The 27,756-nt window shown below is 37.3% G+C and overlaps 1 protein-coding gene across 8 annotated transcripts in view; it reads right to left on the bottom strand.

Moving 5' to 3' along the window:
• The window catches only part of MEF2C (myocyte enhancer factor 2C), a 158,695-nt gene that overhangs the window by 128,167 nt on the left and 2,772 nt on the right, over window positions 1–27,756 (bottom strand). For 2 of the 8 annotated variants that reach the window (XM_006081228.3, XM_023750051.1), the window contains exon 2: window positions 14,425–14,511. The gene's annotated coding sequence lies outside the window, so the exon portion shown is untranslated. Of the gene's footprint in view, window positions 1–9,886; window positions 10,168–10,590; window positions 10,696–11,321; window positions 11,426–14,424; window positions 14,512–27,756 lie in introns of those variants that run through there. The other 6 variants (XM_023750068.1, XM_023750058.1, XM_023750063.1 and 3 more) reach the window with 6 other exon arrangements.

Below are 27,756 nucleotides of genomic sequence, written 5' to 3'. Positions count from 1 at the left end.
GAAAGCCATAACTCGGTTCAACTAGTCCAATAGCTGTTACTCCCTCCTGAGACTTCATAACGCTATGCATTTTTTGCCGTAAATGTACCATCCACTGACTCTAAAGCCGTCAGCGATTCCTTACAAAGACACCATCCTATAGTTTGCTGTTTCAAGATCTGTGTCTGGAGCTCTTTCATGACATGGCATTGGGCTTTGATGAACCACATCAATCTCTCAAGTGTAAGAATAAGTCAACACCTGAAACAATTCAATGATCTCACATGTGTAGTCAAAACAATTAAAAGTGCATTTGCTTTCTCATGATACCAAATATTTTGAAGCAAGAAAGGAACTCAGAAGAGAATCCAAAAACAATAAAAATTGAGAAAAAAGGGTGAGGTCAAGAATTCTTTGATTTTTAAATTTATAAAACGAGAGAAGGGGAAAAAGTCACATAGCCTTCATCCTAACTCAAGTCAAGAAAGATCAAACAGTCCTGGAAGGGACATTCCCCATTCATTTCAACCCGTTGGGAAACAAGCAATGGGACTGAGTATTTTACCCAGCCCTTTGCAAATCTATTAATGTTATCGTGGGAATTTCTTTTTGGTTTATGTAAGAGGAGAAAAACTCAACCGTGAAAGGAAAGAAAGATGTAGTCAAAATTATTTCCTTAACCTATAACCTATACAGACTGTTAAGTGGTCTTTGGATAAATACGAGAAATGAACAAATGGATACACTTTTTTTTCTTAATAGCCAGGTTTGTTCGTCTTAATTTAGTTAAGGAAAAAATCCTGATGGAATTAGGTCTGGATTTATACCTTTTTAACATATTAACTGTTACAGATGAAGGGTGAAAAGATCTACTTTCTGGACCACAACACCTTTCCTTAAAGACCACCCATACTTAACGAGGTTCCTCAAATGTGAATGGAAATCAGGCACCTTAAAAAAGTACAGTACTTGGTAATTTATTGGTTAACAGTTAAAATATTTTAAAATTCTTGCCCAGAGAATTACCTACTCCAGGAACCTCCAAGAGATTCATGTTTTAATCAGGTATAGTTTTATAATATTTAAATAGCAAAAAATCTATTTCCGATTTAAAAATTTTTATTCAGTACACATTAAACAACTGGAACTTTACAATATGCCTAACAATATTTATTGAGTGGTAATGATTCAAAGTATCCTACTGGTCAGGAGAATTCCAAGAAGATCAAGAAGTCTTGTACCATATCCTATGTAAAAGCAGTTTTAAAGGTTGAATCTGAATTTTAAATAGAATGCCTAATTTTGTAAAAAATAAATGTCAAAATTACTGACTCCTATGTATATTAATATATGCAGAAAAGTTTAACATTTTCCCCCTGGCTAATGAGCCCTGAAACTGTGCCAGGTGTAGGGCCCTTTTTCATAACACCTATGGCAAGAATAGGCCATTGTGATCATACTCTTAGGATTACATTTACATTTTAAGATTTGTGTGGTATTACTTTCTTGACGCTATTAGGAAACATTTGCATCCACAGAAAAACAGTTGCTTGATATTTAAACATAATTAAAATGATCTTTCTTATCTATATCTTAAAGAGAAAACTAAATTTCATTTAACGGTTGGTCTGACTTGGTAAGTTTTATATAGGCAATGAACAATTCGTTTACTGGGTTAATGACTAAACTAGCATTTAAACACTATTTGTATATTAGTATAAAAATAAAGTCTTAATAAATATTTATTATATAGTAACACTTTCTACTTAAGGCTCCCTCTTAATACATTTTTATTAGAGAAGGCTAGTTAGATAAAGGTGTGCTGGCAATAATCTGACTACACTTCACACAAATGAGAATTCTACTATTGATTGAAAGGAGCCGCGGCAGCTAGAAATTATTTTTAATAGGATTTTTTAAAATCACATTGGTAACGACTGAAAATGTAACTGGTAATTAAAGACTGGTTTTAACAATTTTTTACTTTATTTTACAAAGAGAAGTCTGAGCTTTCAGACTACAGTTTTCAAATACAAAGAATATTAATGCAGATAGTTGGAAACTGATTTACTTTGCATGGCAATAAGCACACTACTTACATTGTACCTTTCAAACGAAGAGCATAAACCAAATCTGAACACTAAAGCCCATGTTTTTCCTTTGCACTCTGTATTTTGACCTAGCAATCATTAAAAGTGTGAGTGTTTATCCATAAAAATTACTGTAGTGCCACATACTGCAGTGGACTATTGCTATTTCTCGAGATAAGTACAAAAAACACTCAATGTTAATTTGCATCACAAAATGACCTAACATATCTGGAATATAATGCACAGCCTTCATTGAAAAGAAACCATTATATTTTTCTCTGCAAAACACCAAAAAAAAAAAAAGTACAGACATCTGATTGGGCCTGCACGTGCTGAGAGGAGGAGGGAGGGGGAGAGGCCTCATTTTCTATTTTACACCTATTGTTTTATGCATTCTAAACTGCTATATGGGAAGAAAAGGGGAACAGTGAATCCACTTTGCAGTTCATGTCTTAGTGATTTAAGAGGCTGAATTTTCAATTTAAAGAAGGAAAACACTATGCTTTTCCTTTACCAAAGTGACTGCCCAGGAAGAAGGCCCTCTGCTCCTTAGCCTCTGCCAGGGGGGAGAGGACACTCCTTGGGGCTGCACGCACTCTGAGACAGAAGAGGGGAAGTTTATGATGTGGCACTGTGCGTGTATCTGGTCTGCAGCCAGCGAGTTTCATTCTGCAGCTCTGCTGCCAGTACCTGCCCTGAATATTCAGAAATAAAACTCCACCACCAGAGCTCTACCTTAGAAACTGGATGTTACGAAGAATTAAAAGAGCATATTTTACTTTCTTTATCCTGAGTGTAATTACTGTTTTTGAAAAGAAAGAGCTGAAACTATAGTAACTGAACAATTTATATGAAAATTTTTTTCTCTTTTTAAACTCCTCAAACTGCCTTCCCACAAAGCCATTTAAGTTAAATGGGACATTTACAGACTCACCTACATGAAGGCTATAACTTAAAACATCTGCTTAGACACGTATGTTCTGTTCAGATGTAAAGAATGTGGAAAAAAGCTGAAAAATACAGGCGCATTATATTCTTAAAAAATGTGGTGTGTGTGTGTGTGTGTGTGTGTGTGTGTGTTTTCATTCAAGAGATTTTGACTGCAATTAGGTAGTCGGTCCTATAAAGGCTTCCTTGTGTGACCATGATTTCTAAAAATAAAATGCTCCAGTGAATATTTCTGCTAAATAATCACATCTTCAAAATTACTTTAAAGAAATCCCAATTCCCTCATGTTACATTAAGCAATAATACCAGCTTTCCATAATAAGCCTGGGTTGTACACCTCATGCATGGTCAACAATTAATTAGAAGGTTAAAAAAAGTCATGTTTACTCTATTAAGTAGTAGACTAATTTCCTTGTCTGTCCTTACTTATTTACATCAGTGAATCTATTTTCTATTTTGCAAATGCATAAGCATATCTAAGCCAAAACTGCCTATCTTCGGGGTTCGGGGAAAGATGCATTGGCTTCCTTAACATCCTAACTTGCTGAAATAATCACAGACATTAAAAAAAAGAGAGAGGTAGTAGTTAGTTGCTTAAAAAAAACAAACAATTTGCATTCTAAGGACCATATCCACCACTTGTTAAAACCAATATGCTAGAGATCCATAGTATCTGAGAACAATTTATATGAATCCATGTGCATCTTATCTATGACAAGAAGATACAAGAAGGAAACCAGACCACGCTCAGGATGCTATTTGGTAAAAGCAGGTTCTCACCAGGACTGCTTCAGAGATTGGTTTCTCCAGTCTATAAAAACAAGTTTAAAGTACTTTATTTCAATAAATTTACTAGATGATTTGCATTGTCATTCTACATGAATAGCAACCACTTGCAGGATGAACAACATTGCTCCATTCATTTCAAATTTACAGCATTAAGAATTAATAAAGTCTCTATAATGCCTGCATTATTAAAGAGTAATGATTCCTGCAGAAATCTGCCTATAATAGGTTTACTGTTTTTATCGCTTGTAATATCACCAATTTCCTTTATAATGTCCTCAAAAGATTCTCTTCATGTGTATTTTGAACTTCATTTGTACTAGCTACTATAATTTAAAAATAATTACAGAGATTTAACTCAGGCAATACAATGACAATGTACAACAAATGCATTATGGTGGTTAATAACAAATGAATGCTACTCATATTCACCTGAAACCAAAACATGGATTTATATAACAGGTATCACATAATATTTATACTTAACAGCAATGCGGCTTTTCTTTCTGCAGTTAACATTAAAATAATACAAAGAAATGTGAAATACTACTATTTGGGGTAGTCTTTTTTATAATCTTATTTTTTACAATGGTACCCCTTTCATAGAATTTTCTTTATTTGCATACATGAAAACAACTAAGAAAAAAGAACACTGATGCTCTCTACTCCTTCTTCAAAGACAGGGAATGGGTGCCTCTGGATCCTTTCTCTCTTTATGCCTCAATATGTTTGTAAAATAGTTACTATTGAATTTTTGTTTTGAGCAAAATTAATTCTCGTTAAATAATATTAAAATTACAAAACTTCCATAGACCTTTACAGCATTCAGTGTGAGAAGGGTTATCAATAACTGCTTTTAGAAAAAAACCCAGACAGTTTCCTTTGCTCACTGACTGCAGCAGCCCATTAGAAATTATTTTTTTTCTCATGCTCTTATTCACTTACATACTGCATATTTGCTTCAATTCTCCAAGGGAAGAAATGTGGCTCTTGTGGGAAAGGTCCACCCCTTTCTACATGTTTGCTTCCTTGAACGAAAGGACTACACCCCCTTACATTCTTTGAAATGTGTCCAACATGAGCAGAATTGTGTTAGCACTGTATTATTAGCCAAATTAGAAAATCTTACATGAGAGTTAAATGCGATTGAAGTGTGGTGCGTTTTGAACCAGGATAGCTAAATGACACCTATGTATATAGGTAATAGCAATGAACTACATTCATTTAGTCTTAGTGTCTAAGTTTGGAAGCTCTGAACATTTGTCTTAATGGAAGAAATTTGTGAATGTTTTTGTGCACATGTGTGTTGTATGACAACTCAGGAAGAGGCCCATAAATGTTACAGGTTTTTTAGTGCATCCTTTAGATTTAAGATCTATTAGAAGAATGCTTCCTCCCTTTCATAAGCATTTTAAAGAAAAAATATTGAGAAACTAAAGTATCCATCTTCATAAGTAGAGTCAGAAAGCTGAAATCACAGAAGTGCAAAAATATCGAAAGTCAATGCTCATCATCCTAATGACATCAAACTCACACCAAGTTGGTGTCCACTAACTTCAATCTCATTAAGACAATCTGCTGGTCATGAGAAGTTATGTTCTAAAAAGTCTTCCATCAATTATGTAGAATAATGTACTCTCAAGGCAAGTATAATTTTGTTGTTATTTGATAATAAAGTGGAAATCTGTGCATTTATCTTTACCTTTGTTTTTTCTAAACCCTATTTTTCTTTATTGCACTTTTACAAAGACATATGCAAGGGTCAAGACACAGAGTAGGCAAAATTTTATATCTCTTTAGAGATATTTTAGTGTTTAAATGGTTAGTGCCTTTGCAATTTGTTCATCAGGCATTTCCGAATGAATGCAACTATATAATTTCCAGGCCTACAAAATGGAAGCTATGCTATTCTGCCTATGTTTTTCACTTGGAAAAAGAGTGAACATAAACCGTGAATATATAAACTGGAACTGAAGGTAATAAACTTATTAAAACTTGGTAAGATATTGTTATGGTCAAAGAAAACCTGCAAGTGTGTGCCATAAATCCACTCAGATGAAACATCTCATTCACTAGAATTTCCTACCTTCTTATAATGCACAGAAAATTAAACACATAAATATTAATTTTATGTATCACAGAAGATGTAGGCAATGAAAATGCAATGTTTACATTTATGGATGACTCATTAGTGTTTTATTGTGTGAAACACTAGGAGGCATCAGTTGGGTAAAAAAGGACTTCAATTTTTAAAGAAGCAAGAAATTACTGTAGAGTTGGATGTGTAAAAAGTTGGGCTTTTCAAAATGTTATTATGTAAACCAAACTTTATTCTCTGAAATAAACTCTGAAAACATCATATTTTGTTGTTGTACAGAATGGTCTTTATGTAACATTTATGAAATACATATAATTTGACCAATACATACCTATTAAGCTATATTTCAAATGTATGGATTCATAACTATGTAATTACACATTTTTATGAAGAACATACTTGGTAACAGAATCACATAATGGCTATTGACTACTATGCGTTTTCTGCTCAGTTACTCAATACCATCAGTGTATGTTTTATTTCTGGCAAATTCTGTTTTGTGCTCTCTACAATGTCTCTGAAAATGTCCACTGCAATTAAGCCTTATAATAACTGCTTCCCATAAGCAGCCAGAACTTGATTTTGTTCATAAAGAAGTGATGGAACTTAAAATTTAAGCAATAAAGACTTATATAAAAAAGACATTTTCTCTTATTTCACTATCGAACGCCTGTCATTTGAAAACTGAGTTTTCCGCTGTTTGAACGGTTCTTCATAATGATGAAGCAACAGGGTCGTGGTATACTTAGCTAGCAATCATTTGAAATTGGAGTGTCTTGTCATTTCCCAACAATCAGCTTTTATCTCTGACCTATCAAAATAACACGTGAACTGGGTAATCCGCCTTTTGTAAGGTGCACAGACCCTGTTGTCGCTCCTGGTTTTGTGAATCGCCTCTGTAATCTGGTTTGATTTCCTAGAGATGACAGATCTCGGTGAACAGTCAGGCTTTACTGAGTGCAAGGCAGTCCACGCGCCCCTGAGATTAATGTACAGTGCTGAGGATGAGGGTCTTAATCACCTAGCCTTCCCCATGCAGCATACAGTCTAAACGTCAGTTATTAAATCTTCTCATTGTGTCCGGGCAATCACTATATTCGTAAAATGAATATGTGCATTTTAAAATAAGTTTTACATATTAATTTGTGTGATGTTTTCTCAAAGGCTGTGCTTTTGTAAAATAAGTAGAACTTTATTAATAGTCTCTTTTAAAGTCCACTCTGTGACCCTTAATTGCATATGAAATTCTTCCATGTTGTTTTGAATCATGCCCCTGAAGACAGGGTTCTCTGTTTAATAACTATTTTTTGTTGTTATGTAGCACAAGTGTTGCTGCACAGATATTTCCCCATTTTTGTCACTTTCTGAGATTTCAGACTCAAAATATACCGCACATAGAGTTGAGAAATAAAACCACAAAATATAATACAATAAACAGAAGAAAGTTTTGAAATATAATGTTAACATATGCCATGTAGTTATTTAGCTTGGTTTTTAGTAAAAGAAATGTAAATACAATAAATCACTTATCAGGAAGATATGGTGTAATGTTATGCAATTTTTGATTTGATAAAGTGAGGACTAAGGAAGAAATTCATAGGAATCTGAACAATATAAAACATGATGCTTTTTCAATTTCAATTTTGAATCATTAGTCCTTTTCCCTATTAGAATGAACCATTTCCCTCAAATATTGAAAACTGAATATGTTGACAAAGAATAAAAGAGGCCAGATGGAGTAAAGTTCTTGTTATTTATATTTCATGCATTTAATGATAATGTGTTTGGATTCTGAAAAGTTAATATAGGTGATTGCATACTTTTAAAGTCTAAACAGCTCAGGAAAGATGGAAAATTGACTTTTTAGCATACAGTGCTCATTTTTTATTTAACTGAAGGAACAAATTAATATTTAATAAAAGTTACATATTTAATATTGTCTTTCACTATATCCTACACACATACACAGCAATCAGAATATAAATAGCATAATTAATGAAGAAGTAAAATATTGTCTTTAGTAAGAAGTCTGCAAAATGTGCCATAGATGCTCCAAAGTTGCGTGAAGTATATTACTAAAAAACAGATTTTTATAAAGTTTAGCAAAATTTAAAGTAAAGATAACTGCTAACTATTGTCTCCTTAACTTGACTGGGAGACCATATTTTAATCAAACATTGAATTTAAAGTTACCTTTGACCAAAAAAACTTTTAGAATTGAGTTAGTAGTCTAACATACAGCCAAATGTACTTTCCTACAAATAGAATGAGGTATTTTCGAGATTTTGCCCCCTTGAGATGAGATATGAGATACGTACATTTCATGTTACCTGTCAAGTTCTGAAGCACTTGCTTTAGAGCTACTTCTTTGAACTTAATAATTTCATGCATATATTAGAAGAATGTAATATGGTTTTCTAATTGCATTGTATTTAACTGAAACTGATGGAGAAATACGGCTTCTACCATATTGGTACATACGGAACATTTTCAAAGACTAACCAAAACTGACATTATTTTAAAAATTAAATAAGATATTTGAGTTTCAAATTGGAGATTGTTAATCTATTTAAAGCAAAATTAATATTCAATTCAGAGGTTAAACGGGGTTCACAGGTGGTCACATTTCCATGTCTTACCAATTCTCTAGGGAGTCAACTTATTATACTCTACAATAAACATCTTTACTCTGCAACCACAATTCCATTGCAAGGTGCCAGTGAAAAAGAGGCTGGTCACTCTTTTGGACTGGTATAATAAGGTGGCTGGAGTTCCCTTTATAGCACTTAGAAAATATATGCAGTCACTAGCCATTTCACAAGACAGTTACTGTTCGAGTTAGTTTCAGATTCACAATAGTAAAACCCACTTTGTGTCAAAGCAGTTCTTCACTGAGGACCGGTTAAAGAACTGGCAGAGAGCCCGATTCCAGTTATTATACTGTCAGCATTTACATATAAAGGTATTTTACACAAAAGACACACATTTCTAAATTGTGAAGAAAAAGAGCCCCCCCCCCCCCCACAAAAATAACTACTGGAGCTAGGGTAGTCAGAAATGTTTGAGATATAATATTTCCTTTGAGAATCAATAGCCATATTCTGGGAAGGAGATAACATTAGTATTAAATTTAAATACTTGCATAATATTTAATACAATAAACAATGTGATATATATATATATATATATATATATATATATATATATATATCCTTTATGCCAAACTTTATCAATGAGTTTGCTAACTTTCATCCAAAGTCCAAACAGAAGGCAATTTAAGAGACTTAAAATTGTTTGTGTTAAAACAGCTATTTATTTGACTTGACCTAAGTAGCAATGCATATACTGAAATACCAATATGAATTGTGAAATGTATAGACTACCATAGCCAGGGTGTTACTTTTTGTCCACACCAATTAAGAAGCCCTCTATCAAGCCAGCACTTTGGCAAGGGAAGGGGATGCACAAAGGTATACCCTGACAGACAGCCATGCTTTAGTTCAAACTAATCCCAAGAATTAGCAGCTCAAAAGCATAACCCAGAGCAAATCAGTCTTGGGGAGACTCAGAGGAGCATCTCTCCACAGTGAACTCCAGGCTAAATCTTAAGGCATGTACTTCAAGGTCACAGAACATTCTATGAAATATTAAAATCTACCAGTCTCCACATGCTCCACCGTAATAACAAACATGCTAATGACGCGAACTAACTTCATGAAACTTTAAACACAATGATGTGACAAGAACGAGTCAGGAGTGATTTCAATAACTGATGGCAAACAGATAAGACTATCTAAAAAGTTACTTTTAGCAACAGACAAGGAAATCATGGAATCTAACGAAAAGAATGGACAACAACCCTCAACTTCAATCTCCCAAAAAAGGCACAGGGGTAGACCCAGTGCTGTGGCATATCCTGATGCAGATTTCAGAAACAATACCCAGGCTATTTCTATTTTCCTCGAGAAATGTCAGAGGTACTCACATGAAGGAAGACCAGGTCAGATTAGTCCTTGGGATATTTTCCTTTCTTAAGAGAGGGAGAGAAAAAACACACAACAATAATCTTTACTTCGTCCAGCCTTGAAGTGCTTCTCCACCTGATTCAAACATGCAGCCACGCCGACCCACACAGAATCTTCAAAGTCAATCCAATAGCAGCCCGAAGATGTCTGGGTGTACGCGTGTGCTCAAGTGTCTGTGACTGCGAGCAAAGCAAGCAGAGAGCTGGAGACGAGGTGTGTGTGTGAACGCGCGCGGAGGGGGCGGGCGGGGGGAAGGCGCGCGGGGGAACCCCCTTTCCCGCCCCCCCAAGGCCCCGTCCGAAAAAAAAAGGTGGTGGGGGGGGGGGGGGAGAAAAAGGGGTAAAAGAGGAAAAGGGGGGGGGAGGGGGGGGGGGGGGAAAAAATTTCCCCCCACGGCGCGGGGGGGTAAAAAAAAAACCAAATCCCCCCCAAAAAAATTTCCCCCCGGGAAGAGGGAAAAAAAACAAAAGGGAAAAAGGGGGGCTCCCCCCCCCCCTTTTAAAAACCCGCGGAAAAAAGGGGGGGGGGGGGTGCCCCCCGGGAAAAGGTGAGGAAGAATTTTTGAGAAGGGGGGGGGGGGTGGCAGGGGGAGTGTGAAGATATGGGAGGGAGCGGGGTGGCGGGAAACGGTGCACACGGGCTCAGGGCTCTAAGCAGTACGAACCATCGTGCCTCTTGCCTTCTTTTTTCCCCTTTATTTTGTCCTTGCCTTTGCCTTTGCCTCGCGCTGCCTTCCCACTTAGTCTCTCTCTCCCTCACAATCCCAAACCGTTGACTCTCTCCTCGCGAGCTGGAGAAATCATCAGTTTCACTCTTGCAAAAGGGGGGCGGGACTAGACCTCAGAGCATTTTAATAAAACAAACATACAGCAGTTCGCTCCTCACCCCTCCAGTCTCAACTAGATTGATAAATTACTCCACTACACTACTTTAATTATGTATATGGTATGCAGAATAAATCACTGAACATCAGTACCTCAATCAAGCACTTTTAAATGATAATTGCATCTCGGTGAATCAATCTTCCCATTCCTGACATTTTGCTAATTTTAGTTTTACGGTGGGGTAACGGCACATGCCATACGCAAACCTAATGACAATTCTTTATTGCACGAAATGAAGACAACACCGCGAGCGGCGGCTCCCGGCTCCCGGCTCCCTGCCCGCGCCGCCGCCGCCGCCGAGGACCCTCGGAGAACCGAGTCTCCGGCTGCCGCGCGCTCTCTCCCCGGGGACGCGGCGAGCCAGCCAGCAGGAAAGTCCTTCTAAAGTCGGGATCTTTCCTCTGACCAATAGGAGCGCGACCCTAATAGTTGGTCTTGTGACTTTTCTCCCGTCGGGAGACGCGTTAACCACTTCATTCTCCCAGCGCTGGAGCGCGCCTGTGTTACTTACGCGTAGATGCCGCGGTCCAGGATGTCTGCAGCGCCCGATTCCAGCGCGCTCTTCCTGCACGCCCACAAGACGCGGTTTTCGGCCCTGAGCGGTTGGAGGGCTCGAGGGTTAGCCTAAATGCGTCTCAAGTGTTACTCATGTAGAAATAATGAAAGAATTACCAGTCCTTGAAATCTCGACCTCATCACGGGGCCGTGAACTTTCTAATCAGTTTGGAAATATTTACCGAGGCGGCAGCTTCCTCGGATATTTCCCCCTCCCTCCTCCCACGCTATCTCTTCTACACCTTACTGGATTTTCTCCAGGGCATTTCACATGTAAACCAAACGAACTTCCCAGATGCATTAAGCTTCCCTATCCGAGAGCTGATGACTTCACTTATCCTGAAGAGTTTCAGCTGCACAGGAAGCAGAACTAGAGACTGATAAGGAATATACTACTCACGTTAAAGTTTAAAAAGTAAGTTAAAGATTTAGGACAGGTTAGTAAGGATTGGCCAACTCCCTTACCTAGCCAAATTACACCACACCCAGTAAAGCCAAAGATAAAATACACCAACTAGTATACAAACCTTGACAAGACAAGATTGCATGCCAGTAGAACTATAGGTTGTATAAAATGTTCCAATCAAATTAAAACATTTTAAAAGGTAGAAGGGAAAATACATTGGGAAAATAAACACAAGGAACATTCAAGAGTATGCAATACTGAAATACATAGCTAACTAAAGAGTTTTTCCTCACTTTAAAAAAATCCTTTCAGCACTATGTTTAACCCAATGACTAGTTGCATTTCCTGTTAAGTTCTGCACTATGCCATGGGGGAGGACAGTGTGATTCCAAAAGCCTCCTGCTTCATTGTTGAGGTATTTGATGTAACGTTTCTCAGAAGAGTGGGCTCAACAGTCAGGTGTCTGCCCCAAGGCTTCTCTTGAAAGGGGAAGGTTGATTTTGCAGGCAAGTACGACTAGATCGGAACCATCCTCAGGCTCCTGGCTCCTCACCATTGTGACTATCAGCACAGCTAAAATGAAACTCTTGCTTTTGTTATAGGAAAGCATGGCAAACTGTCACAAAGCACCAGCCATCTGAGACAGTATTAGTTCTTGCAGATTGGCATCTACAATATATTTGTTTGCCTGTTTGTTTTTCCCCTAGTGAGTTTACTATTACTATGCATTCATTTTAATAATATGGCAGAGGTAATCTGTATTAGTTTTTCATTTAAGGTACAACTTCTAAAAAATCCAAAAATGTAAAGGTGCACAGACATTTTGAATACTAAGATATGTCGATATATGGTGGTAAAAATGAAATTTCATGTTTTCCAGATTCACAAACATCCTGACAAAGCAAACCATTTGCAGGAACATCTAAGTTTATTGCCATAATGCCTGAAATTAATGTAATGAATCCTCAACATTACATTTCATATGAGCAAATAGACATAGGCAATTCATGACTTTCAACCATACTATTTATGATGGGTCATGTACATATTTAACTTCATACACTTCAGTTTTATATTGATTTCCTTCAAAGAGAAAATACCTTACCCCTTAATATTTTTAAGAATCATTTCATAATAAACATTTTTAACAAACCCATAATTATCAATGATAGTACAAGCATTCAAAAGTATATATAACCTCACATGGTGGATAATTTGAAATTAATTTGGATCTGGAATGTATTACAATTGGCCTTTTAAAATATAAGCTATTCCCCTCAACAGATTTAGCTTAATTATGTGTGATCCTAATTTAATATTAGCATTAGTTTCTTTTCCATGAGCTTTTATAGTTGAAGTGGAACAAAAGAGGTTGTATAGAAATATACAATAGAGTCATCTGGGATTTAAAATTATTCATTGGTAATCTACAAAGTGGTTAATCCAAAATGTGTTTTGTATTCTTCTTGAAATACTTCAGGATTTTTTAAAACAAAACAAAACACCAAAATCATCCTTATCCTTGCCGCCTAATGGCACTTGGCTAGGATCAGAATCTTTTCTGGTGTATGGAGAAGCTGGTACTAGGTATTAGGAGGCCTGGATTCTCTGGTTCAAGATTGGAGCCTAATGAGTGTGTCTTTTCTGGGGTTCAGTTTGCTTATGTGTTAAATGAATTTTCCAGTCTCTTCCAGTTCTATGATTGCAAAATAGAAAATTCATATACCCTTTAAAGCCAATTGGAAACTTGTGGCCTATCCTGTTAAAAGGTGATACTTCCTTTAAGAAAAAATGGTGTCTGGAATTGATGTACTGTTTAAACCAGCTTTCCTCTCCCCACCCCCCATCACCAAATATTTCCTTTATTAAATAATTATCATGGGCTTTATTATACATTAAATATATTAACTTGTTTTTCCCACAAAAGAATTGTTTAGCAATATATTTAATTAAAATGCCACAGAAGTTAGAGAGAGCATGATGCTCAGGATTTAACTCTAGAGAAAGCTAGTTTCTAATTTCTGTTCAGGTTGCATACCATTTTACCCCACCCTGCTCTTTACTACTTCCCTGCATTAAATCAGCAGTCTACTAACACCTTGTGCACAGGGTCTGCCTGCCTTATGCATGGCCCTTGCTGGGCGTAGCTCTTGTAGTGAGCTTAAAAAAAAATATTTTAAAGTAAGCTGGTCAGTTGCCACAGCAACCCACCCTAAAATGAAGAAAGGCTGTAGATTAATCTACCCCTCAAGATTATTCAGCTATATAGTATACTATATAGTATTTAATTGTGCAGAATACTTTCAACACAAACATGATAATTGAATATAGAAGTGCAGAAAAATATTAAAAGGTAGTAAGATACAAATTCCAAAAGCACTAAAATGTTATTTATTTTATAGTTAGAGATGACACACATGACTTTCTCTGACATGGATTAATTGTAAAAGAGACTTGTAAAGATAGGCCCTAAAAGGGGACATGAGCTTTAAGCAAAATGGCATGGTATTGCTTATAATATAAAGCATATAATGGTTATATAGCTCTTTATCACTTTTAGATACAGCTAAATACCTAAAGACAAAGAGTTTGGCAGTTTTACCTCTATGAATTAACCTTGTGGGAGATGATATAACGAATGTTGAGCACTCACCACATACACATACAGTCATTTGCCTTCCATTCTTTACTTCATCTCTTCATAGAAGTTACTTCACAGTTTGCAACTCTTCTTTGGCACCTTAAAATGTGTAAGAACAAAATGATATATAGTTAAAAAAATTTTTTTTAAGAATGTTGATATTAAAGTACATTTGCATAAATTTATTTCTAAAGCCTAATCTGTAGAACATTAATGTTAATTCTAGTATTAAACCAAATGAATGTGTATTGAACATAAAGTAATGAAAATTAGCATTAATTGTGATAATACTTATAACCTTAAATATATGCAGTGCCAAATATCTAAATTTCAAAAATTCTTTCGGTACCGCTCTTTCGAATGCACAGTATACATCATATGGACTGCTTGTGATTGAGAATCTGCAACATACAAAGGATTTGTCATTCCAAGCCAAGGTTTAATCATATCTTCTATCTCATCTCTAAAGATCCTACATTTATTTTAATTTTATAATGGTGAAGAATTACAAGGAAGACAGTCAAATCCATAATATCCCAAGCTAATAAAATTTGAGGTTGCAACTGAAGTTGCTGAAAGGGCTTGGTTTATGTGTTGCCTAACGGCCAATTTTAAATACTTTGGGATTAGTGATGTAGATTCAGTACCCTTTATGAATTCTATTATGAAGAATGCCTTTTCTTTCCAGGCTCTGTTTAACTGCATGAGCACAAATGCCCCTGTGTCCAAATCTGTTTGAAACTAGCTATCTCTGAGAACACAAATGAACTTTTTTCCTTGGTTTCAGAATGGGCCTAGTCCTCCCAACCTTGAGACATATCAGGCCATGCTGGTCAATATCCATCCTCTCATTTGTATTTGCCAGAAGATGTTTCACAGTGAAGTCATTAAGATTTATGAAGTCTCTATATTTGGTTTGACATCCTTAAGATTTATTTTTATTTTTAAGTTGCTTCAGAGTCAAGGAGAAATGAAGAATTTTGGACACTTTTATTTCAAGGGTGTTAGCTGAGTTTAAATCATTTAGACTCAGGCCCACAGTGAGTTAGTCTCAACTTGGTGATGGGGAGCCAGTACCAGGTGACCTGGTGAATTCTCTTTTTCCCAGCTCTGTTTGGTTTTACAGTCTATTAAGTGGGGATCATTATATACATCTCCCAGGGCCTTTTCACCTTATAGAAATGCAGTCTTCACGAAGCAATGTCTGAAAGATATGTTAAGGTTTTTAAAAATGCCACCACAAATTATGATACATTTCTTCCTTTTCCTGGATCAGTATGCCCAAATAAGTCTTGATCTGTAATTTGCCCAAGAATGTGTGGCTGATTAAAAAGTTATCCATATGCACGGCTAAATTTAATGGACTTTACCTTTACTTATAAAATTGTTAAATGTTCATCGGAACATTGATTCTATGTCTTGAAATATCACAGAAACCTTCAATTCAAAGGACGGATTTTCATACTTCCTCTTTTAACTCTTTCTTCTAGATACCTCTCTATGTGTGTGCCCTTTAATTTTTAAAGATCTTTATCCGGGATGGGGCGGCACGGGGGAGGGATGGAGGTCAAAAAACTCCTCTTGCGTTTTGTGCCCACTTCTTTGTCTGGAAAGCAGAGGACTGGGATTCAGTCCCGATGGCCTCTTAAAGACCCAGACGGGGGACGCCTCTGGTTTCAGCAGCTCACTTCGCTAAGTTATTGATTGCAGGCAACAATCCCTCCGGATGATTTGTGTGGAGAGGGAATCCGCGCTGGGTGGGCGGTCAGCAGAGGCGCACCAGTCACAACACCGTGCAATGATTACGGGTCCTCCCCTCAGCACCTATATACTCCTTCCTCTGCCCAGCTCCACTTCCCTTGCCCCTTCTCCCTACTTTCCTCCGGGCGGACGGAGGTGAGGGGTGGGGGCTCCTCCAGAGAGTGTGTGTAGAGCTTGGAGGGGTGAGTGCGCCACGTGCTTGCGCTCCGGGCGAGGAGCAGGAGGGTTCGGGACCCTTCTGGGGGTTCTCTGGGCCTAGGCGCACTTCCAGGGGTTGCTGCCTTGGCGGCGGGTGTGTCCAGAGGGCGGATTTCACAGTTTGGGGAAACGCGGCCGTGGTTTGGTGAAGAGGCCGCGTGGCAGGTTCTGGGGAATGGAGGAGGGCGCAATGGTGGTGTTGGGGCTTTGGGAGCGGGCGTTGGTGCCAAGGGAGTTGCCCCACTGGTCTGGTTGGGGGATATTTCCCCCTAGGTCGGTTAAAGACGACCGCAAAGAGCCGGGGATGAGCTCCGAACGACGCAGAGAGGGAACTCGCCCCCGCACCCAGCACAAAGCGCTGGCACGCCGTGCGCGGCTGGCGGCGCGAGCGGCTGGGCGTGCTCGGCGCCCTGCAAGCCTGGGACCCGGAGAGTGGCGCGCGGGTACCGCTGTGCGCGTGCCCGCCCCCCTCCCCCCTTCACCTAGTCCTGCACCAGCTCTCCTGGCTTTCCACCTGACAGACCAATAGGAAAGGGCGGGATTCCGGAGCCCGATTTTATAGCCCAAACTCTCAGGGTCTTCAGGATTATGTGAAAAACTAACAGCCAACTGCTGGCTCTAGTAGTTAAGTTGCCTGGGTGGATTTGTGCCCACTTTGGTTAGGGAAAGGCCACAAACTCAAGGAGAAATGGGATGCTAGGGAGAACCCACCCTCACCCCCAACTTCCACTGAGAACAGTGCCGGGAGCTCTTGCAAAAATGCCATCACAGCCTGTGCTGTTCTTTGATCTGTGTGTGGAGCGGTACCAGGGGCACCAAGCATGGTGGCAAGATCAATGCTCCAAAGGCATACACTCTGCCGAATAAATCAAAGGCGTAAAATGTTTATAATCGTCATGTTCTTAAAGCTATGAGCTGCTACCCATTGTAGCCTAGAGCCACATGTAGCTTTTAAAATTTAAATGAATTAAAATTAAATAAATTTTAAAATTCAGTTTCAGAGTTACATTAGCCACATATCAAGTGCTCAATAGCTACAGGTGGCTAATGCCTACCTTATCTGACAGCAGTGTTGACATCTCCATCTTTGCATAAAGTTCTATTGGAATGTGCTGCTACAGACCTTTAATTGCATTCTCTCTCTCTCTCTCTCTCTCTCTCTCTCATAGAAAGAACCTGCTTTATGATAACAGTCACATTTTAGGACACGTTTGGCATTTGCATTTCTTGGCACGAATGTGAAAAGTTTTAAAGTCCAAATTTCAGTATCTTCCTGCAGAAAGAGATACTGGGAAACACTTAACACAAGCACCTAGTTTTCACAGGGAAGAGAAGTTGGGCCCATAAATTGGAAATACAATAAAGTCACTGACAGAATCTAGTATACTTTGTGCTAGACCAGGGCACGTTGCCTGAGGTTGGCTAGGCAAATGAACTCTAAGAAAGGTGACCTGGTAGAAGATTTTAGATAGGAGCGCCCCTTTACAAGAGAAAATACTTCTTAGCATTCCTCTAGGAAGAAATTCCATTTGGAATCACATTTGGTGGTGTCATTGAATCACATAATGCCTTTTTAAAGAGACCAGTTGGGATAACTGTGTGCCTATTTATATTTAAGAAATTCTGAGGAAATGGAAATACTTTTTAAAGTAAGAGCTAGAAAGCACTCTTAAGGTCAGGGAGGTGAGGTGTTTACATAAGGTGAGAATTGTCAGCAAAACAATCTTCTAATTCTATGAAGATAGTATCAGATACATTGATTATGCCTTAGACTGATATCGCTATGGTGAAATTTGACCAGAAATGTTAATAACGTGAACAAAGCTTAATTATGAATTACAGTATCTGCGACATGTAAGGCAACAGGTTACATCTTAAAGATTTAGAGATAAAACATTAACTTTCTAACTTCAATGTTCTGTTTGGGTGGTTGGTTTTTGCCATGATTATCCCCTATATTTTTTATTTGGGGGTGAAATTTTGGCATGAATTCTGGCTACATATGGCAATTAGCTTTGAAGTTAACCCTTAAAGTGTTCAGATAAGTGGACTCATGAATAATAACTAATTTTAAAATAGTAACAGTAATTTTTTTTAAGCTTGGAGTTCCCCTGAACTGAAGCATGTTTGAATTATTGTCTTTATTCCTCTTATTAACATTTCATGTGGTTCAAGATTGACAGGGTTCTTTCCATTCCCCCTGAAATCTAACTTAAGAGAAAATCATTTAGTTCTTCAAGTGCTTGCAGACTTGCTAGAAGGCCTCAATCTCCCCTTGACTGACTATTGAAAGGCTCGTCTGCCTAGATAGAGGCTATGTGGCCCAAAACCAGTTGGCTCTATCCGGTGGTAACTGTATGATCACACACAGTTACTGAGCCTTCCTTTGACTCAGTTTCCTCATCTATAAAATGGAACATAAAGCACTACCCACAAACCATTGTTATGAGACTTAAACCAGCTACTCAATGTAGGCACAGGTCTGGGAAAGTTGTAAACTGCAGTAAAAGTTAGTCATTCTATTCTCATGCAAAGAAATTCTAGTTTTATATCATTAAGTCCCATATTCACCCATAATAGACCTGTGAGAACAGAAAAAATTGAAGAAGTAGGTTGTTAGAAGTTTGGGAATTGGTTCAGGAGAACTGTTTGTTTCAACTTTAAGAAGTGGAGATCTCTTCAATCCTAAAGTTCCCTGATTTAATGGGTAGAGGTTGTCTCATTTCCCTTTCACAGGCATGGTGCCTTCAGGACGCTTTCAGGCTCTCTCTCTCTCTCTTTCTCTCTCTCTCTCTCTCTCTCTCTCTCCCTCCCTCCCTACTTGTTAGCTGCTTGGTTTTTGAAAAGGCACTGGAAACTCCAAGTCCACCCTTTTTTCACCCTGGTTGACCTTTGGAATGCTGTTGTCAGCCAAGAAGACATTGATATCTTCAGTCTCCTGCTAACTTGAATTCTTTAGGGCAGAGCCTGCTCAGATTATCTCCTGATGTCATTCCAAATGTCTGATGGCCATCTATGGCAACGGGGCGACAGTGGCCTGCTGGGAAGGGAGAGTCCACGGAGTGCCTATGAGAGCATTCTGTGTGAGAGGGACCTGGAAGTAGTTATCTGCTGGATACATGATGAACATTACAGCTATGTCTAGGGACTGTTTGCCACTTTTTGAAAAACAGAGGACATAGATATTTTGCTTTAAATAAAATTCACTTGGAATGTGTAGGATTCTTCTATCTGGTATTCATACTAACACTCCTCATTAAGAATACTAAGTTAAGACAAAGGAGTCCAGCAAGGAGATAATAAAGCCACTATGCTGCAAAATGTACCTTGTTTCCTCTAGCTCTATGTTATTTTTCAAATAATGGTATTTAACTTAGCTGGGAATTTACAAAATTATTTTTAAATATTTTATTTATAACCTAAAATTTTAAACCGAGCAAAATAATATAAAATTTTAATTTTTCAAGGAGGCAAGATCATGCATAGATTTATAAGTTTCCAATACATGCTAGATTTAAAAATAAGGAGATGCATAATTATATCCATATCCTAATTTATTAGGAATAGAGAGAATTAATTTTTATTATTTGGGATGAATTCTCTAAGTTATTTTGGACTATGGTAAGAATTAAAAGTAACATATAATAAGACTCTTAAATTTAAGTCAGTGATTAAAACTTTATCTTTTGCCAGTGTGTGCAGTTCACTGAGTCAAAAACCACAACCCAAAAGGTCTCATAGCCTATAGATGATTTTAAAAAACTAAATTTGTGGTTATTAAATATTTCCATATCAATAATATTCATATTTGTAATGCAATGATACTTGTAGTATATGTGCAAAACAAATACTTCCATATTAGAATGTGGATTGAAAGAAAAAATTTAAAGTGCCTAACAATTAATGGTCACTCCGTGTTTGTCAGTGCTGTATTAATTGCTTTAATTAATTTAATAGTATTGTATTAACTGATTTATAAACTTTATTTCTTCTTATTGAAACAACAATTTTTCAGACAGGTAATACTATTCTTCACATTTTACAGATTTTAAATACTAAAGCTTAGAGAGGTGATATTACCTGCCCTGGATCACATAGCTTATACAACTGGGAGACAAAGGACATGACACCAGGTTTGTTTCCAATAGATGCTCTGAGCTTGATGCTATACTTCTTCCTTTACAGGTAACTTTACTCATAGGGATGATGAGAGCAGGACATGATACAATCGATATATTTTTTTTTCCATCAGAAAGTATTTTAGAAATACCCATCTAAACCTATGTTATCTTTTTCAAGGTAGACACTTTAGGAAATTATTTGCTTATTTCAGTTATGTTGTCTTTGCACAAGTCAAATCTCCTTGGGATTTGCCATGCAGTCGTAAGACTAGTCTTATTGTTGGCAAGTCTTTATCATTAGATGAATTTGTTGCTGAAACTAAATCCAAACCAAATGTAGTGAAGAAGGTGCTTGATAGCAACTATGGCGTCATTACAAAGCAGCTGATTATTTGCTATCTGGTTTGTAAATGGACAGTAATTGTAGATACAAAAGGGGAGTTTCAAGGGTATCCCTGATATGAATGTGTAGCCTTTAAGGAGATATTTTGGTGAGTAACACTCATAAAAGATCTGATGTTTTTAAAAATTAAAAGTTATACATCATTTGTGAATATTGTGGGAAATACTTTCTCAAAGAACATACAACAGCCAGGGATAAATCAGAGACCCTGACTTAGAATCCAGACTCAGACACAATAACAATTTGACCTTAATTTTCTACATGTCCTTATTGTAAAATGGGTTAAGTGGCAGTACCTACCCAGGATGATTATTTTAGTTGACAGGAAGACAAAAAAATTGTACTTCTATAACCACTTAGTTCCTGGCATGTAGAAAACATTCAATAAATGTTAGCTATTTTTGTACTATTTTACTTCAAGGACTATATTTCTGAAAAACATCTCAATGTCTCAGTTATCTAACAATATTCTAGATGTTTTCTTTTCTATCAGCTTACATGCTTCAAAGTAGCTTTTATTTCATAAAAAAAGCATTTTATATTTTAAATCCTATATAATAAAAGGCTAATATGCAAACTGTCCCCATGGGAGTCCGACCAACTGGGAGTTCAACCGCTCGCTATGACATGTGCTGAACACCAGGGGGCAGCGCGGAAAGAAGAAAGGAAGGCCCCCGTTGGCAGCTGGAAGGCCCTGATCGGCCCTGATCACCGGCCAGACTTAGGGACCCTACCTGTGCATGAATTTCGTGCACTGGGCCTCTAGTAAGTATAATAAAAACATTTATGATAACATGTTGATTAAACCAATATATATTATTGAAAAAGTCTTGCACAATGGGATTGCCAATTTATACTATCTTTATCAGCATAATATCCTTGTTCATATAATATTTTTTTAGAGAAATACTTGGATTTATATTTGATTTTATCAGACTGATAAAAATAATTATATACCCATTTCCCCAGAATAAGGCTAAGAGTTTTATTTTTTAGTTTCATCAGACATCTTCTAAATTGTTTATTGATTATATTATCTTATGCTTAAATTCAAGGAACCTTAGCAGAAATATATAGAATTAGTGGCTTCCTATTAAATCTGAGTTTTTAATTCATTTTAAATCAATATTATCTGTAGGGTGTAGGCAAAATTGTAAGGTTGCTGGCACTTGTCTTTGTGTCTCCAACTTCCCTAAACTCACCTTCAATTTGTCTGCTTTTTCTCTGCCATGCTCTATTTACCCAGCAGCAATTTTAAAAATCAATAATAGCTCTTTATTGAGTGGCTCTATCTCCTCACCCACAAGGTCCTTTCATTCCTCAGCAGCGTCTTTATGTTTCAGAATTGGCCTGGGCTCTGCCGGAGCAGAGGGCCAGCCACTCCAATAGCTTGCTTTGTGATACCGAGCAACATGTTACTCCTTTCAATGAGCTTTTCTTCAAGTTTTCTGAAAGATGTTCATAATTCAAAGGAGTATCCAGGACTACACAAATTCCACAAATTCCAGCCTGCTTTTAGGAGGAGACTTTCAGCATGTCTCAGGTACCCAACCCCACTCTAATTAGCCAACATATAGGTAAACCCTGGGTTCAAGTCCATGGGAAGCCTGGTTCTTACTTAAAGGAGAAATTTTATTGTTTTTGAAAAGTTGGGATTGGAAGATGAGCTTTCTATCAGCAAAATGTCATGATGCTCCTTGAAAATGTGTCTACATATTATTTAAAAAATATTGTACATTTTAGTACCTTTTGTTCTACTCTCTTTCTATTTCCACTTTGCATAGGAGGCACATAGTTGCTGCATGTTCCTTGTACCATAGCTACCATGTTGTCACTGGATCTCACTCTGTGTGCACTTCCTTCTGCCACTAGAGGTGTAGTTAGTGATATTTCTCCAGAAACATCTTGAAGGAGATGTAAAAACCTTGTAAGGACAATATGTGTTGCTTCCTGGATGAAGAGAAGAATTTGCAAGAGTTTGGTAGAGGTTCAGGATTGGAGGGCCAAATGCATTCTGCCTTTTATCTCCTCTATGAAATCATTGATAAAGTCTGTTTCTATTTGCAAAGATGGGGCACATAAATGAATCATTTCTCATGTTAGTAGAGCATTAAACCTGTAAATACAGAGTATCCATATCAAATGGAATGTACTTTATATTAAAAATCATTGCTTTGAGGAGATTCGAGAATGAAATATGCTTCTAAGTAAATTATTTTGAATATTACTTAGAGGGGGGTAAGACACATTCTATAATTTTCTTGTTTCTTTTGACCTCTTTTAGTAATAGCTAAATAGCTTATTAACAGGTTTACTCCCATATTTTCCAGTTCCTTCTTTTTTCCTTCCTTCCTTCATCTTTTCTGCTCCATCTCTTCATATTCAGTTGTAAATTTTCTATTTTCAGTTATAAACTCAGTAAAGTCACATATACACACACATGACTGGTTGGTTATTAATAATTACTCAGATTGTTTTTCACTACTTTGGAAGTTACATTTTCTGTTTCAGACCATACGATATTATCAATTTTTTTTCTATCTGAATCACTTCCAAATAAAATACTGTTAACAAAGGAGCTTATATCTAAACAATTGATATATACTATAGACAGTATACTTATAGAAGAGTTTTTGTAACTATTTTTGTTATTAATCATAATCACTCTTTAATTACAATAATGATGATCTCACAGGGAATAAGACATGTGTTATGTTGTTCATCAAGTGTTTGTGAAGGATTTATGGTCACCTATCCACACATTCTCACCTCAATCTTATCCTATATAATAAAAGGCTAATATGCAAATTGTCCCCTTGACTGGGAGTTTGACCAGGGGCGGGGCTGGCTGGCCAACTTCCCATGGCCTTTCCCCTCTGCCACCCCTGCCCCCAATTGGCCCCCCCATTGGGGGCAGGGCTGGCCGACCTCCTGCAGCCTCCCCACCCCCCGTTGTCCTGGCCCCAATAGGCCCCCATTGGTGCAGGCTGGCTGGACCCCACCTGTGCACGAATTCGTGCACTGAGCCTCTAGTGTAGCTATAAGATTCTAGTTTGTGCAGCCTCTGGCCACAAAATAACTCCTGCACAGCAAAATAAAGCCTGTGGTCTCCCTTACATTATTGCTAATCTATAACCTCTTAAGCTCTCTAGGTCAGTGATGATTAAGTATTGTAAAACTTGAATGTGTATGGCATACTGACTTCTCATAAGTACTGTCTATGCTGTTTTCTTATGACATTCTTGAAGAGTCAGTTCAAGCCACTTTTCATGTTTCAAGCTGCATTATTTAGTGCCCCAAACTCAGGTAGAACTTGAGAATGATTTTTGGCTTACAACTAGTATTGGGTGAACTTTATTATTCGCCAGTCCACATAAAAATAATTTAATAAATGAAAGACTTAAGTGCTAGTTTTCTTGTTATTGTAGGGGAGAACCGACCCTCTTGAAGAAAAGGCGCTTGTGAGGACAGAACAATGTAGTGCAGAGAAGAGTTTATCAGAGTGCCCCAAATCCATTCAGAATGCAGGCCCCACCTCGGGCTACAGGCTGGGAGTCTGCAGTTTAACTAGCTCTTCAGGTGTTTCTTATCTACATTTTGCTTGCAAGCCCCTGCCTTAGGGTAAGAGTAAGCATTAGATCTGCGAAGGCCTTCTAATTTAATAACCTCGACCTTTCCCCATTATTTGTTTCTATTCTCTCAACTATTCTTAACAAGTTTCATAGAACTTTATAGTAGTTACCACCTTTCAAAATAGAAAGAATGAGAGCTCAAAATGAATAACTCTTTCCACTGCCTGAATTGCTGCATATAGTAAACAAGCAAATAGACATGCCACATATACAGGGTGTGGCAAAAGTAGGTTTACAGTTGTTTGTATGGGAAATAATGCAATAAATAATAATATAAGAATACACTTTGTGTTTTGTGTACTCACAACCATATACCTACATTTGCCACACCCTGAATGCTGTCCACTGTCATTAGAAAACTGATTAACCAATATGATGACCTAATTCTCTCAAATTTCTGAACAATTTTTTATCTTTACTTATCTGAGGAGTAGCTCTTTTCTTGGATGGAATATGTTCCTTGAGTCCCACTATCTCAGGAAAACCTATAGAGTGGGTTTCAGATCCAGGTATCTCTACCGTTAGTGACCGACAGACATGTTCATGCTTCAGTGACTGCCGGCTACTTGTGCGCCTAGATTCTTTGCAACCAGGAGTAGCACTGTTCATTGGCTTTGCACTAAAGGGACTTTCTATCACTATAAATGTTCATTGTGATCTCAGTAATTCCCTCTGTCTGCCCAGCAATTATGAAGGGTCTTCACAACATGGCCATCCCAGACAACACGGTGATCCATGCTCCCAGCCTTTGAACCTCTCTCCATACCCAGCTGGTGCCATTAACCTCTCTTGAATCCAGATATTTTTAACACTTCAGTTTAGGGGTTCTCTGATGCTTCTGTTTCTTATTACAACATTTGTTTTTTTCTCACACGAACACATCATACTGGCTTACAGTGAGTGTGGTAAATATTTTTTTTTGTTAAAATTTTTTTCTCCCATTTTATAAAACTAAAAACATTAAGTGACCATGTTGTAGAGCAATCCTTTGTGTCAACTTAGCCCCACAGAGCTATGTGTGGTAATATAATTTTGAAGGTGAGACCGCTCATGTTTTGTTACCAGGGTACCCAAGTGGGAAAAATATGGCCAGCTGGTTGGTAGTGTATTACAGAGTGATTTTGTTTTGTCCACTGATTTCACAGGCTAAATACTGTTGTTAGTTTTAATGATTTGAAATGCTGACATGGTGGGCTACTTATAGCAATAGGGAGAGGGTGAGGCATGCCATTGCAGACTGAAAGCCGCCAATATGGTCTAGGATTCTTCTGGGACTTCACATGAAGCAGAGGAAATATATTTTATTGGATAACTAAAACTTCCTTCCCTACGACTTACACTTAGCCCAGCAGAGTCTCGACCATTCAGTAGCCTCACAGAGGTGATATGACTTGTTTCCAATCACAAAGCTACTAAGCAGTGAAACTGATTCTATGACTCCAAGCTGCCTGCTTCTTCTCCGGTGCTCTTTGGACAGCATTCTTCAACTCTCAAAAGGAAATGTTTATGATCTTTCCAAGGCCAACGAGGGACAACTTATTCACTTTCACCAACACCCCATGGAGACGTAGGGAGATAATTGAATTTTTTAAAGGTCTTGTGATTTTGCCTATTTTGTTATGACACCCCTGTCTTTCACAATTGCTAGAAATGGATATTATTTACTCATTATTTTGCTTGCAATTGATTTACACACTGTTATTGCATATTGTTAAATTATTTGCTGATTAATAACTAATGGTGATTTGTACTAAATGTAGTGGAATAAGCAAATATGTTTGTAAATTTATATATATAATTTAGTTGCTAAACTGTTGGAGATTATTTTAGACTAATCTCTTGCAGGGACAACCTATCCATAATTTTCTTCCATATTCTATATCAATGTTTTAAGCCGCCACGCCCCTTCCCCCTTTTAAATTCATTTGCATGTCTGAGTTTTAAAGCAAATATTGCTGCGAAGTCCAGGGTTAAGATAAATTGTTTTAAATTCAGAACAAGATAGATGTCTCCTACACAGTTTCTTTCCTGGAGGGTCAGAAAAGAATGAAATATTTACTGTGAATATATTTTCATGACCTGGACTGAATCAGTATGTTGTAGAGCATTATCAACAAATTCTATTATAGCAATATAAAATGTTTATTAATATCACTAAGAATTAGTTGAATAAATATAAGATACTTATATTAATACAGGATTATTGAGTCATAGAATTTCTGAGCTGTTAGGAAACACTTGTTGATGAGGCCTTTGCAGAGAGGTTGGCAGTCACACACACACACACACAAGTTGGTTGTTGAGTCAATTATATGCACTATTTAATATATTCTGCACTTGAGTACTATACATAAGCTTGTGCTTTGGCATATTTGGTATTTTTAATTATGCACTAATATTTTAAAAAAATTTCAACCTCAACTTTTCATTCTTACATTCATCTTCTAAACATATATTGCCACCGATTTTTTTTTATTTCTGCTATTTTACCTACATCATCACATTTTCAGTTTAGAAATCAATTTAAATGGCAAAGAGAATTTTTAAAAAAGAACATACCATACATATTTTAATGTGTTTATGCTCTTTTTTAAAAAACTACATTTAATAATTTTAATATGCTCTGATAAAATTGTGTATTTCTCCAAGAAGCTATTAAGTTTAGTGACTGAAAACAGTTCTCCAAAGGAATGTAACTCACTTTAATTTTCCATGTTCTCTTTTTATTTATAGTTTGATAGTTCATATGTTTAAAGTCTGATAGAAAAAAATCACTGGATATGAAGTTGGGAGACAGACCCAAGTCTGCATCTACATTCTCATGTTGGTGACTAGGGCAAATTTCAAGCACAGCTTCATTCTGTTTCATTTTCTTTGAAATGAGTAGTTGAAAGCTTCAAAGATGCCCTCCCACAACTCTAAGATTTCATGAGCCCCAAAGAAGATTTGGTTGAAAGAAATGTATCGGCATCATTACTTGGCTGCCCAGTATTTTCATGGACACACACTTGTTACATACATGTGAATTTCATGTAAGGAAATTAAGTCTTTGTAGGTGTGAGATGTGGATATCAACAGAAGTAGGATAAATAAGAACAGGAGAGGGAAATAAGTTAATCACAAAGGAAGAATGGTAGGTGGTTGAAATGATTCCTCTTTTACTTCTTTGTATCCACAGTCTAGTTATTCCTATTTGAAAACCTACTGGCACCAGGTATTATCAACAGGG

This window comes from Myotis lucifugus, unplaced genomic scaffold (assembly GCF_000147115.1).
Source record: "Myotis lucifugus unplaced genomic scaffold, Myoluc2.0 scaffold_0, whole genome shotgun sequence".
NCBI classification, from domain to species: Eukaryota; Metazoa; Chordata; class Mammalia; order Chiroptera; family Vespertilionidae; genus Myotis; species Myotis lucifugus.
Note: the sequence above shows the minus strand (reverse complement) of the source record. Positions and strands in the feature narration are given on the sequence as shown.